The sequence below is a fragment of the Uloborus diversus genome, chromosome 10 (assembly GCF_026930045.1).
Source record: "Uloborus diversus isolate 005 chromosome 10, Udiv.v.3.1, whole genome shotgun sequence".
Taxonomy (NCBI): Eukaryota; Metazoa; Arthropoda; class Arachnida; order Araneae; family Uloboridae; genus Uloborus; species Uloborus diversus.
Window position 1 is genome coordinate 88039713 of NC_072740.1, and position 14954 is coordinate 88054666.

Genomic DNA, 14954 nt, shown 5'->3' on the forward strand with positions numbered 1-14954 from the left:
TTCTTACACCAACGCATTCGTTTTTAATTCGAAAAAAAAATTGCATTCGAGAACGATTTTTATTTAATTTTTTATGTAGGCATATGTAAATTTATGGAAATTGGGGAGTTAACCTCTCTCCCATAATTCTTCAGTTTAAGTGATCACACCTGTGTTTGTACTTACGACTTTGTTAAAGAAGAATATGCCTCAAAATATCTAGAATTTCAAAATTTCACACTATTATTTATGTTAATTTTAAAATTTTGGTATTGAATAAATAGTTTAGAAAGCAATGACTTGACTATTTTCATATGTATTTTCATCTTATTTTTGGTAATCACTCTATGCTAGATTAAGTCTGATTCTAATCTCAGTTGGAACGAAACTGTGTAAAGAGCGCGTCGTGAAGGGGGTCTCATTGTTGGCGTTCGGTCTTTGACGCATACCCTTAGAAACATGTTGTAAACAGTAGAAGCATGCGTTTCTACAATCGAGCATTGTCAAAGCATGTTTTTTTTCCTGGATGCGTCGTTGTTTGCTAGTAATAAGAAATAAATTTCAGAAGAAAATTTGCGCCAAACTCCTGATAAAGATCACTTTGTGTTAGTCCTGATTTGCTGATCGCATTTATGCCCTCTCCATTTCCTTCGAACTCCATCCTTTTGACTTTTCCGCTGTGCGCCAACAATGCTGAGGTATACTGTACTTCTTAATGTTCATATAGAATGGTACGATGAATTGAAGTCGCGTGAGTATAACGTCCTTCCAAAAGTAATTGAATAAAATCTCGATCCAGAAGACTTTCACTCTGCAAATTACCTCTTCTGAAGTGACACCATTGTTATGGCAACAATATTTCATTATAATTTCTAGCAAAAAAAAAATCTTGCTGACGTAAATTTACATCGGATCTGATGCGACTAAGGGTAGCAATTTTTGTTGAGAACAAAAATTTCTGACATTGATGCGGAAATACTTTTCGAATCTTTCCATTTATGTATGGAAGAAACAAAAAACTTAAAAAATACAACAAAGGTTCAGAATAAAATGAATTGCGTGTCTTCGATTAACCATTAGTATCGAACTGTTTACGGAAATATTTTGCTTTATACATATATTGGAATATGGGGCAAAGTGAAATGGTGAAATATTTACTCCGCTTTTAACGAAACTTACCTAGTAATATTTTAACTATGTAGTAATATATGTAGTCTATTCCAGCCAAGAAAAAATTACCCCTGATAATCAAAGCACGTGATAATACAAGCAATTTTCAAAAATGGATACTCAAATTGTAATATTTTGTTCTATGTCAAAAATTATTTTGATATTATCAAATGATAAAGTTCTTCTTTTTAACATTTAAAACCTTAATTGGGACCTTCTGTTATTCGGTGCAGTATTTATTTAGCAAATATTTAGCTTTTTTCTTTTTTTTTAAATATTTTTCACAATTAGTCAAGTGCATGCGGGGCAAAGTGAAATTGTGCATTATTTTTACTTATCAAATCATTTACTAAATTACTGACGTATTCATAATAATTTATTTACTTTCCTTTATTTAATCATTCATTTATTAATTCATTCATTTACTCATCTTCTTATTCATTCAATATTTTATTCACTCGTTATTTTTTCCTCATGCATTAATTAACTTATTTATTTATTAGTTTACTGTTTCATTATCTTTTCATTTATTCAAATATCCTGTTATTTGCTCTTTAATTTGTTCAAAAGTATTTTTCACAATCGAATAGAAAATATTTCATTCGGAAAATATTTAATTTTTCACTTTGCCCCATGAAAAAAAGAAGTGAAAAGTTTCCCCCCTTTTTTTTGAAGGCGCAATTTTACTGCCAAAAATTAAAAAATAATGTTTCAATGCAAGATTTATCATAAAATACAATGTTCTTTCTTTGTGTATTGTAATTTTCAAAACAAATTTTTAATTTGTTCACTTTGAAAAAGGTTAGTCATCTTAACCATTTCACTTTGCCCCACATTCCCCTACTTTACAACTTGCTCTTTGAAATGGAAATATTGTTTAAAAGCAAAATTAAATGTTGTTAATTGTCGTTTATAATATGTAAGGATTGATTCCTGAACGAAGTTATATAACTAGATTTTCTATTAACTGCTGGCTTGCTATTTAATAATAAGGATTAGTTTTTCCTAACATACATTGACTGAACCGGGGTATGTAATTGCGTAACGAAAAGAGATTACAATCTGGTGCAAAATTGAGTATTTTAGTACCTTTGTTAATGAAATATTTTTAATGTCTTAGTTTTAATGTGGGAATTTAACAAACATCAAGGTAACAAAAAGAACTTCTGTCGAGAACAGGAAAGGTTTTAGAGACAATGGTGAAATATATCAACTTTAAGTATTTTAATAATGAATTCATATTGAAACAGTCTATATTTTTTTTTTCCTTTTTTAAATGATAGCTCAAATTTGTGACACACCCTTGTGAGTGCACACTTTATTTCACTGCTAAATTGATGTATCCGTCGACATGGAATTTAAATAAGGGTATTCTATTCCGAAGAGAAAAATTATATAGTGATGAAAATACAAAAAATATTTTAAGATTAAAAACTATCTTGATATAAGTAACTTACTCTGTAGAGGAAAATTCCGCAATTATTTTTCTTTATATTGTGTAATAATGCAGATGACAGTAAACATTTTTGTCTTATTTGATTGACAGACTTAATAAACATACTTAAATTACTGAACACGTTAAAATAAATGCTTAGTAACGCAATAATTGTCTTGCTTTTTTTTTTAAAGAATATACCACTGTGTGAAAAAAAAGGGGAGAGGGATCATTTACTTGCCATTTGAAAATCCTTTAAACGAAAAAAAAAAAAAGGCATCCAAATCTCAGACGATGAAACATTTTGACCCCAAATAATTTGAAGAGGAATAAACCACGGTTCTTGAAGAAATGTAAAGGAATATTTTACATTTTGAAGCACATTTTAGCTTTAAGATTTACACCATATTTTTTCAACTTGATGTTTGTGCAAAACCAAGTCATCAAAATCAGACTATATTTTACGAACTGTGAAGATACTTATTTAATTTTCCATTTTGATTTTGATTTTTTTTTTTTTTTTTTTTTTTTATCATCTGTATGAATCTAGATGAGCGTCGGACTGCTTTTTATCATAAAAATTTTTTCCAAGCGTTCTTATTCAGACATTATTCAAATTCTACAGGCTTTAAAGCGACACAAGGCACAAAACAATTCATTCAGTAGTTCGTATACGAGTATTCGAGAAAAAATTTAAAAAATAAAGAAAATGAATGCCTGTCTTTTCTTTTATTCTAAGTTAAACTCGATGCTCTGAAATGTGCAAAAGTAATTCTTGTTTACTTTTTTACTTATGAGTACACCTTTATAAAGAATTATGAAGATACGCGTAGGGTTGAGTAGAAAACCCTACAGAGGTTTCCCTACCCTACATTTCCTACCCTACATTTCCTATTAACAGAGTTGAACTCTGTTAATAGGAAATGTCAAAATTTTACGAATTGGTTCAAATTAGCCGCTATTCGTAACAACCGTAAATGAGTGATACTGCGAAAAAACGAAGAATGCTTACCTATACTTACAAAATATTGCTACTAATACACACATTGTAATGTAACTTTTAGCATATTCAGAAAATAATAACTTATTTTTTATCAATAAATATATTTAGAAAATATCGAAAAAGGAAGATGATATTCGATAATCGTGAAGTAGGTTGTAGTTCCTAATAGAAGATGATCCGTTTTATCTCAGAGTAAACTGAAATGTCTACAGGTAAACAAATAGACGGGCTTTATATTTATGCAAAATATTAAATATTCTCTTTTCGATACGCAATGGGACTTCTACTACCTAACAAAATGATAAATAATTTATAAAAAAAGCAAGTTACAGTAGTCAACCACGAACATTTTAAGTAAAGAGATCAGAAATTTTCGTTCGGCTTAGCCGAGATTTTCAATTTAATGTACGTATTACACGTGACATTTTTAATCTAATTAAATAGCAAACCAAACTTAACGGATAAAATGTTTGTTTTAGCCGTGATTACGTCTTAAACGTGATCGTTTTAAGAGTGTTCAACTGTACGTGACGGAACGAGGGGCGAGGGGCACAGACTCTGCGAGGGGTGTCTACGTGCCACAAAACTGAACATGTGTCCCCCTATAGCACAAAGTCAATCTAAGGTCAGGCAACCCCTAGTTAAGCAAATGATATACGCTTCCCTGAAGGAGAGAGAGAGAAGGAATGGGGGGAGAAAAAATATGGGGTCGAGCGAGAGTGAGAAACGGAAAGTAACAGTGTCATCAGGTAGGAAGAAAGGAGGCTTCGTGTGCACTAGGTATGAACTTCGAATTCAAAAGTAAAATGGGAGACTGGGTGAATTTCGAACTTAAACAGAAGACTTTTTTTGGCTGAAATTCATTTTATTTACTTACTGCTCAAAACCAAAACAGAAGAGATTGTGCAGGTGTGAACTTTCGATGCGAACTAAATGTTAACTACATTGAGACATGGGAGACAAGGCCGATCTAGGATGGCGGTCGCCCACTTGTAAAGACCTAATGCGCCGCCCTCGAAAGAAATTATCATATTTCCGCCATTCCACGGAAAACAAGCACTTTGTCCCGCTTTAGATGCCTCATATATTTCATTAAAAATAATACTTTTAAATATTAATGAACTTTTTTTCTGCTTAACAAATTACAAACCTATGTGGGATTTCTTAAGCGAAATATTTTTTGATTATCCTTTAAAATTATTACTTTTCATTAAAATATCTGAACCGTCACGTGCGGGACAACGAGTTGACTTTTTCGTGGAATGGCCCTAATGCATAACGCTCATGTTATAAACAAATCTACCTATGTAAGATCATACAGTAAAACATTAATAAACGGCGCAAAAAGTCTTTGAAGTGCAAAACCTGGTCAGTTAATAGGTTATACGAGCGACAAAATAATAAACGAAACTCTCTGAAATAAAAATAGACATTTTGCAGTTGGAAATGCAAAACAAGTGTTTACTCTGAAAATATAATCAAATAAAAATAAAAAGTATTACGTAAAGCACAAATCTCGCGGAAGGAAAAGTATAAGTGCAAATCACAGAGTCTTTCTACACAGGCTGCGTAGTAATTGACCATAAAATTACTTTTATAGCTTTCTGTGAAGCAAATGTATCAATAATTTTGATGAAATAGATTTTTTCAGAGATTTTGCATTCAATAGGCCAAATCTGAAAGTATTTCGTGTTTCATATTATTTTTCAAATAGTTTGTTACAATTTTTAGTTTACTGAAACTTTTTTCACCTAAAGACACAGAAACTGGTTAAGTAAAAAAAAAAAAAAATCCTATTGCTGGATTTTTTAGAAAACGGAGAATGAGAATTTTTGACTGTAATTTTATATAATAGAAAACCATAAGCACAAAAATCTTTTGTTTTCTTTATTTTTTTTTCTCCAAACTATAAGGCTATTATTAATTTGAAAACCTTTTTAGTTTTCCCAGATGCATATTGAATTTAAAACTCCTAGTACAGTGGCGGCTGTACTGGTTTGGGGACCCATCGCAATTCATTTTTTGAAGCCCTGCATTAATGAACAGAACAACGTGAATATTTTTCATTTGTCATTTCGCACCCCTTTCGGGGTCCTCATGTCGGGGGCACATTGCAATTGTGACACTGGCGACACAGTTAATGCACCAATGCTTAGGTATTAACATATTGGATATTTTCGCAAAGAAATTTCACAAAAAGCTCTTTTGAGCCTGCTTTCTTAAGCATCGACGCACGGTACACCATCGGATCCGCTAAAAAAAAAAAATAAATAAAATAAATAAATAAATAAAAAATAAAATAAACAAAAAAAAACCTTTTCAGTTTTAACATTACTGGTTTTGACACGAATTTTGCAATCAAATGAATGAAAACAATAATACCGCTAGGTTCTGATTTCAACTGAGAAAAGGCCTCCACCTCTAAGATCTCCCTGAAGGCTAATCTTTCTCGGATAATTGATTTTAAGAAACCTCTCGAATTGAAAAAAAAAAAAAAAAGTGTATAATGAGCGTTTGTAAAAACTTATGTTGTTTCTATTTTTTCCGAAAATTTCGATCATGAGAAAGCAGAAATTTTGTTTGACGTTTATACCATTGCCCGTCCGTTTCACCTTCAACCGAACTGATCCAAATGTGGTGGAGCTCTGCAGTAGTGTCTCACCGGAAATTGGGCATTGATTGAGTTGGTAATGAAAAACTTCTTTTAGTTTCGTAGAAGTCTGGTATTCTGTGGCAAGAACGGTGATATCTTGCATCAAAAGCTTCACGCGGTAAATTAATATCACTGCGCCCCTTAGGTCCGTAAACGAAAGATGTCCTTACATTTTTTAAAAGCTGCTTCTGAAAATAATTATTTGCATACTTTATCTTTTATAAAAGAACAAAATGCAAATTTTAAATCAGTCGACATGATTTAATCGGTAAAGAAAGTATGATACATAAATCAAACTTACTATGATATTTCTCTATTTAGTTATAAAAAATACTACGCAACCTAAAATTAAAAAAATAAATAAATAAATTTAAAAAAAAATTAATTTGAATTCTGAAATTTTGAATTCAAATTATGTTTTTCGCAATCACGAACTGAGACAGGACCCTACTCATTGGAGTTATTGTTTCTAGAAACGGCTCCTGTCCCCCCCCCCCCCCCAAGCCTGCCTCTCCTCCTTGGCGGTTACGTGGGCATAGTTGTGTGTGTGCTTAGACCAGTGTGTATGCACGTAGGCGTGTGTGAGTATATGTGTGTGAAGCCGTGTGTGTGTGAGTGTGTGAAGTCGTGTGTGTGTGAGTGTGTGAGCGTGCATGTGTGTAGGACATGGACGCCTCCGACCAGGAGAAGCGGATAGCTCAAAACCGGAGCAGCCGCGCCGCCAGCAGAGGACGGTGGGCGGTGATGCTGCAGAGGTTTCTGCTCCAAGTTGAAAAAGGCACGGACACCAAAAACGGTCAAATGAGAACAATAAGCAATCGTGATTGCTCAAAAAAAAAAACAAAAAAAAAAAAAAACTCATTCTACGATAAACGAAAACGGTTTTTAGCTGCAAAAGTTTTTATTCAAATTTTTTTTTTTTTTTTTTTTTTGTCATGGAATAATTATCGTCTGCTCTTAAAACATATCTACTTTCAAAGGTTTTTTATCGTCTCTTTTAGAAACTAATTTTTTAAAGGTTGTATTTATTCGTAATTAGAAATATCCCACCATATGATGCGTTCTTTAACCCGCAACGACGGCAACAATTCGTAGTCTGCCGAGATGTTGGCACCGCAACAGCTGTCTGCCGATCTGGATATAGCCAGAATATGTAGATCAGCAATATATATTAATTTCAGCTTTTCTAAACTATCGTAAATTTTCAACTTTTTTATTTTGTTTGCATTTCGCCGGTCATCTGCCATGACTTTGGAACCGGCTTGGACGTCTGTCATTGTTATTTTTCAATAGTAATAATTGACTACTTTAATACATCAAAAAATCAGCTTTGCTAAAATATCATAAATTGTCAACATTTCTTTGCACTTTACCGGTTGTCTGTCATGACTTTGGAACCGGCTTGGACATCTGCCATTATCATTTTCTCGTAGTAATTACTGACTACTGTAACAAATCAAAAAATCAGTTTTTCTAAAATACCGTGATTTGTCATCTTTTTTTTTTTTGGCGCCTTTTGCATTCCGGTGCCCCTATAGGAACCACCAGTCAGCTTAATGAGTTTCCATTTAATGATCGGCAGGTGTAAGATAATGTCTGAAGAAAGTATGAAGTTGGCTAAAATACTGTAAATCTGCCGGCCACTGGCTCTTAGACAATAACGTCCGTGAGGGCGTTGTGAACCCCTGTGTTTACTAAATCCATCTGGCACCAAATCTTCACTGTTCCCTAGTCACATCTTACAGTGCAATGCTCTCCACTAGACAGTACCACGTCTTATGATGTTGCTAGCCAACGAAGGCAATATATTATAAAAGCACAATTTATCTAGCATCGCGTTTTGACTAAAGGAAATTCGCAACATTAAAGTTTTATTAAATCTCTTAGAAATTTCATTTTGATTTAATAAAATTACTGACTTAAATAATTTCTTTCCTTGGTTTTCCCCCCTCTTATCCATATTCCTTAAACACTACCAAAAAGTATAGATCGAAAATTATTGATCTTAAACTAACTCGAAAAGTCTATGCTTCACAGGACACAAAAAAAAAAAAAAAAAAAAAAAAAAAACTTTTAAATTACTGTTTCATCAAATGCAACCAAAAAGATAAGTTTTTCAGGAATGATATTTATAAGAAAAGAAAACCGATCAAAAATCAAAATAAGTTACCCAATTGGCTTGACATTTGTACTCAATACGGAATATTAAAAGAAACCGTTCATTGAATTAATTAACAAAATATCTTAAGAGAAACTAATACAATTTGCCTAGATACAGGAAAAGTATGTCGCGAAAACATTTTCATACATTTCAAGAACTGTTTCTCATTTTTTCCCCTTCAAACGCGTTTCTAGACACCCAATATCAGTTCTAAATATTTTCAGGTTTAAGGTCAAAATTTCTGCCACACCGTCTTTTTGACCCTGAAGCGTAGAAAACGTGCCGAGAACTTGTTGTTGTTAACCTAAAATAAAAGTGCCACGGCCGCATTGTGTAATAAGTACTTAGTATTTCCAAACGATTTATACACAACGTTAAATAATGTAGTTGACGAAAGGGTTTCTAAAGTCGCTAAATGATGATTAATTTTCTTAATTAACTGCATTTTTAATGAAGAATTTGTGATAAGGTTTCTAGTTCAAATATTAATAATGTTAATACACTTGGGGTTTGTTTTCGGGATTTTAAATTTAATCGATGAAAGCCAAGATCATTATTTTTTAATGTATTACCGAAAAAAATAAACTGCTGAGACAATGTTAAGTAAATTAGTAAAATAATTTTTTCGTTAGAATTACTTATTTTTATACTTTGTTATTTTTTTGTAAAACTGATAAGGTATAGAAAATTTTATATGTATAGGGTAATAAATGGTGTGTAAAGTTTATTTCTAAAAATTTAAAATAAAAAAATAAAGACCAGTTTTCGAAAAGAAAGTCAAAACTTTCACTAATGCAGAAGGTAATATTATGCATGCCTAATGATTGCATGAAAGGGTATAAACTAAAACTTGATTTTTGCAACCGTTTACTCAGTAGAAGGAGTAGGGGCTCGTTAGGCAACTTTTTTACTTGGCATTTTTTATCTCGCCAAAAAATTAAATGAGCTGTTTGATTTTTTATCACACATTGCATTAAACATTTTCTCATCGTCCTATTTTTTTTCGAAAATGTTCAGTGCATTAACTTAATTTACATTAAGGGTGTAACAAACTTTCAAAGGGGAGTTGGACCGCCTCATATCGTTAGACCGCATTACGAAATAAATTTCTGTTACAATTTTAATAATATGCCAGCTAAATATCGTAACTAACTTATTTTCGTTTCTGTTTTAGAATGAAAAACAAAATGTTAAGGTCGATATATGGATGCCTCAGTTGCCAAATCGATTAACTCCACTTAAGAAAAAAAATCCTTATTTCTGTTTTGATAGTGAACTTTACTATCATCAATACTTAGAATGTGAATTTGTATTAAACTTCACAAAATGTAACACTAGGGCCTATTCACTCCTTATGGGAAACACTATCTTCTTCATCACTTCACTAGACTTTTTGTTTTATGGAGTTAATCGATTTGGCAAGTGAAGCATCCATATTATATTAAATAAATTTAAATTAATTAAACATCTATATAATTAAAATCCGTGCGCGTCTGTGTGTCTGTCTGTAACCCTATCTCCTCCAGACTGTGAATGTCTACTAGGTCAATTAGTACCGTTAGATACAGAACATTTAGGAGGTATTTCACCCTGCCTCACCCACCTTTCAAAATCTTAAAGGGCCAGACATACTGGATGTTCTCAGGACATCTAGAGGTAAAAGTGTCAAAATCATGAATTGTCATTCGTCGCTGGTGGCATTGAGCCACCGCAGGTAAAGAAAGAGGGTCGGCCAGCAAAACGAGCAGGGGGCAGAGCACCCTGTGGCAAATGTTCATGCCTTTGGATTTTTTACTTGTCTAGACACCACGGAAGAATTTTAACGGTTATTATAAGGCTCTGTTCCCCTACAAATCAAAATAATTGCTATGTAATAATTGTGCACCTACCTTGTAAGACCTTTCCAATATTTTAGGGACATTATGCTTACTGTATCTTCGATGCATACATATTTTTTTTTTTACCTCAAAGAATTTAACGCTAAAATAAACATTAGTTTCTATGATTTAGTGTAAAGAATGTATCTTTATTTATTAATTCAACTCTCGTTTTAATAATTTCTCAAGAAAATATGAGGATTACTTGAGATGAACTAAACTGAAATGAACAAAATGAAAGGAAAAGACTGTAATTAATTTCATAATAATTCGTAAGTTTTCTTTTTTACACAAATACCATCAATCGAAATCGTCACAATTTAACTGCAGACATTTCAAGTCACCTGTCATTAACTGACTCTTGGCAAGCTCATATGCAGTTCACTTATGCCACACATTGTGCTTGAAATAAGCAATTTTTAAAATATTTAAGCGAACTGTATCCTAGCAACGGTAACAACATGACAGTTTCATTTGTAACAACTACCCGATTTTTGAGCTGCCAACAATAGTTTCGAAGGCAATCAGAAAATGCTTTTTGTTAACATTTTTGAATGGTGATAGATTCGGCTTATATTTATCAATAAAGGAGTTTTGAAACATTATTGTGTCAAATCTTTCTTTTAGCTTTTTGTAGAATTGTTGCGAAACGATTTCTCGAATCGAAATCAGGTGATTGTTGCATGAGACGTTTTTGAAATGCTGTATTGGAACATTCTTGAGAATAGTATATGTAACGAAACCAGGAAATGATTACACTAGATCATTTTCAAAACTACAAAAAAAAAAAAAAAAAAGAACTGAGTCATAACTTTTACAAAATATAGTGTCATACCAGCGATTCTCAGCCGGTGGTCTTCAGGGATATATTAATAACCTGTCAACTTGATCTTATTGGGTACATTGTTGACAAAATCTAGACCAGCTATAACGTTAAAATTCACATTGAATGTACAGAACTGCATCTAAAAAAGCTAAACGAGCATTGTTGTCTTTACTACAAGTCTCGACAATAATTACCATCAAAAGTTGGCGTTTATGGGAATTCCTGTTTCTTTTTACCCCAGTTGATCATACACTAAAACATAACAGGGAAATCGTACGAATGTAATTTAAAATTGTGTATGGCAACTACTAACATATACTGCATTCAGCGAGAAGTGATAGTGGAAGTGAAGAAAGCAACGTGATACTTGGCGATGTCGTTGTCTGCTTGGCGCTGCGATGCTGGAAACAGTGCCAATCAGATAAGCGTTCGTGAACAGACTCGGCAATCCATCGAGCAGTTCATGAAAGTTACAAATGTTGTCACCAAGCAGCAATCCTCTTTATTTACGTCCACTATCACTTCTTAGTTTCAGCGTTTGACTCACTAATAAAAGCAAAATTTAAAAAAACGTTTCAATATTTGAAATTTTTGTGTTTTCATTACATTCAAATTGTCAACTGATTTTCTCTAATCTCGATCAAATATGGAAGGTAACTTCTGCACAAACCTTGCACTAATCACAGTTAATAGGAAACTAGTGTTTGTCCTGAAGCTATTGTGTTCAGGTTTATTCCCGAAAAAAAAATCTAGTCCTCTTCCATCGGAGGATCCCGAACACGATCTTTACTGACAAATAATTCGTATTTTTATAATGTATTATCGTTTTATGCTAATATCCGTACTTTTTATGTAATTTGAACGAAAGTTACTCAGAAAAAGGAACTTGCAACTTCATCATTTAGATTTGCAGCGTTTTGTGCGGTCTGCAGCACAAAGGTATTGCGATTATTTATTTTCACTGCAAATTACATTTAGACCCATTGAATTAGACCTGAAGTATGAAATGTTTTGCACCAAAATGCCACATTAGATTTCACATTTGGGCAGAACAGGATAACAACGGTATTGATCGGAATTTATTGTAAAATATTTTTCAGTTTTATAAATAGACGCACCTACTTTATGCCGCACAAACATAACTATAGCAATAATGTACCATAATCATATACACCAGCTGAACATATCTACTTAAAAATGCAACGATTACGTGATTTATTAGTGCCAGCTGCATATTGGAAGTGTTTGGTAGTATTATTTAAAGAACTCAGGAAGCCTGCTGTATCATTATCTCTGAAGGCTGTTTTTTAAAGAAAAGAAAAATCTTGTTTCAAAATAGTGTAAGGTAATTTTTTTATGTTCTTGAAAAAATAGGGTTTTGTTAATCAAGATTGAATATTGAATTTAATGAAGATATAATTTCTCCCAGAATTTCAAGTTTGATAATAATACTAAACTGTATGGTTAATAAAATCCCGACAGTAGTAAAGTTGTTTAAGAAATAAAAGAATAAAAATGATTAAGCCCTTTTGTAACAAAAGTGTATGATTTAAGTTCTCTTGGCACAAGCAAATAACAAAATAAAATGACTTACTTCCATTTGAAAGTAATTCAAGTTTTTTTTTTCGTGTAAATACAGCGTAAATATTAGAAACAAAATTTTGGATGGGAGTTAGTAAACACAAAACTTCGTTTATAAACTCTATTTCTTCATTGCTATCTTTATTTTAGCGTAAGGTGTTTCGTTGCAACATTGTTTATTAAAATATGAACGCTCTTACCATTTGTTAGTTCCCGAACCTTAAAGTTATTTCTAAATGTTTTTTTTTTTTTTCTCATTTTATATTGCTTTTAGGTAGGTCAGATGGAACGCTCGAGAGAGGGACGCAAATTCAGAATGTCTTACTAATATAGAAAAGTTTAATACAGTCAAAAAACGTAAAAAATATTCAGCAAATAAATGACCAAAGATTAATTAAAATAAAAAGCTAAAGTATCAAAAGTGACCTAAAATGTACGATGAAAATGAAATTCTAAAAAGACGCAATATTGTATGAAATACTACATTACTTAAGTTTAATGAAACGCCTTCTATGAGCTGAAAGAAGTAGAACACATTGTGATTGTTTCGTCAGTACGACTAACATGGTGGTTAAGGTCGTGCCATTTAACTGCACCCTGAATGAGATGGAGAAAATAATAACCAGTTTGAATGTTTTATTTTTAAAGGAAAAATGATGAAGAGCAACATTGCAAAACGAAAGAGCAATTCGTCGTTGCCCAAAAATTTGAAGCGCTCATGCAAATTGTAAAATGTTATGAACTTCTGATATTTTTAATTTTGTCCATCTATGTTCAAGAATTATTAACACTGCATATTTAAAAATTACAATTGAAAATGAATCTTAAGCTTCCACTTTTTAACAGAAAAAAAAAATTAATGAATAAAATTCTAAGACAATTTACTTTAACATATAAGGCAGTGAGAAGCAAAGGGATGTAAGTGGCAAAATTAAAAATTTGGAGATAACCAGTACACATGGTCAAGAAATGGTACTAGTAACCCTGATAGTTGCTGCTATACAGCATGATTTAGAAAAAAATTTCAATGAAAGCCTACCTAAGATGTTATCTTTAAACGCGTTTTACTCAAAACTTGAAAATGTCCACTTACATCCCTTTGCTTCTCACTGCCACATATGTAAAATTTTATTTAATTAGCAGAACCGTAAAAAATATAGTAGTTCAAACTATGATTTTTCTTTGAATTATTCATGAAAATCTTAATTAAAGTTCATCATACAATAAAATATTTTTGTCACCAGCTTTTTTTCATTTCTTTTAAAAGCAATTTCATTCAAATAGGAAGTTTTTTAGGGATGAGACTCGTAGAAATCACACTTATACTCATAAAATTAATTCGATGGCTCCAACGATAAAGTAGTCTGCTTATTGGAATATCGATTAAAAGTATATTCCGCTTAATGTAATAAATTTTCAATGCACCAAACCGTTGCAGTTTGCCATTTTTATCCCAGAAAGTGGAACGTCACGTTTATTAGAATAATTTTTCGCAGCAAATTGACTATTCTATCAACCGGTTACGACTGTAATAAAAATCTTTCTGGAAAAAATTTCCCTTTTTTTACGCATTTTGATAATTTCAGGCATTTAAACTCGTGTACTTTTGAGTAATATCATTATTCAGATATAAATCTAGGTATTTTATTTAAAAGGTAAAGTAAAAAGCTCGTTTATATTATATCTACTCAACCCTGTTGATTTTATTTTAGCACGCCATCAAGAGCAAATATCAACACTATGACAACCGAATATTTGGTTGGTCCCGATTGGTTTTTTTCTCATTATTTACGGTCGACTCTAGCTCATGATTCAAAGAGTATTAAAATATGAATCATAAACTTACTAAGCAACAATGCAAAGTACAAAATTTTGCTTTTTCAAGATAGTTTTATCTGCGACTGACACAAAACTAATTGTTGAATATGCACTTGAATCTTGTTTTAAATTGAAATTTTGTTGCCACTTAGCTGCTGTTGTATGGAAAATTTTTTAACTCATGTTATAGCTACTGTTATAATGGAGCACAATTGCTGTAAAACTACTTTTGCAATTTCGCGCTTCAACCCCAAGCCGAGCAAAGAATATACATGTACTTGATCTCAAGTAACTCGACACTTCATTGGTAAGAACAACGTTGATCAAACATTTTTTTTCGTATACTACTGAAAATGCGCTGCATTTTAAACATTTCGAACAATAGTAAAAAACATAAACTTTTTCAATTGCTGAATGGTGCAAACGCTTTTCATGACCCATAACATTGATG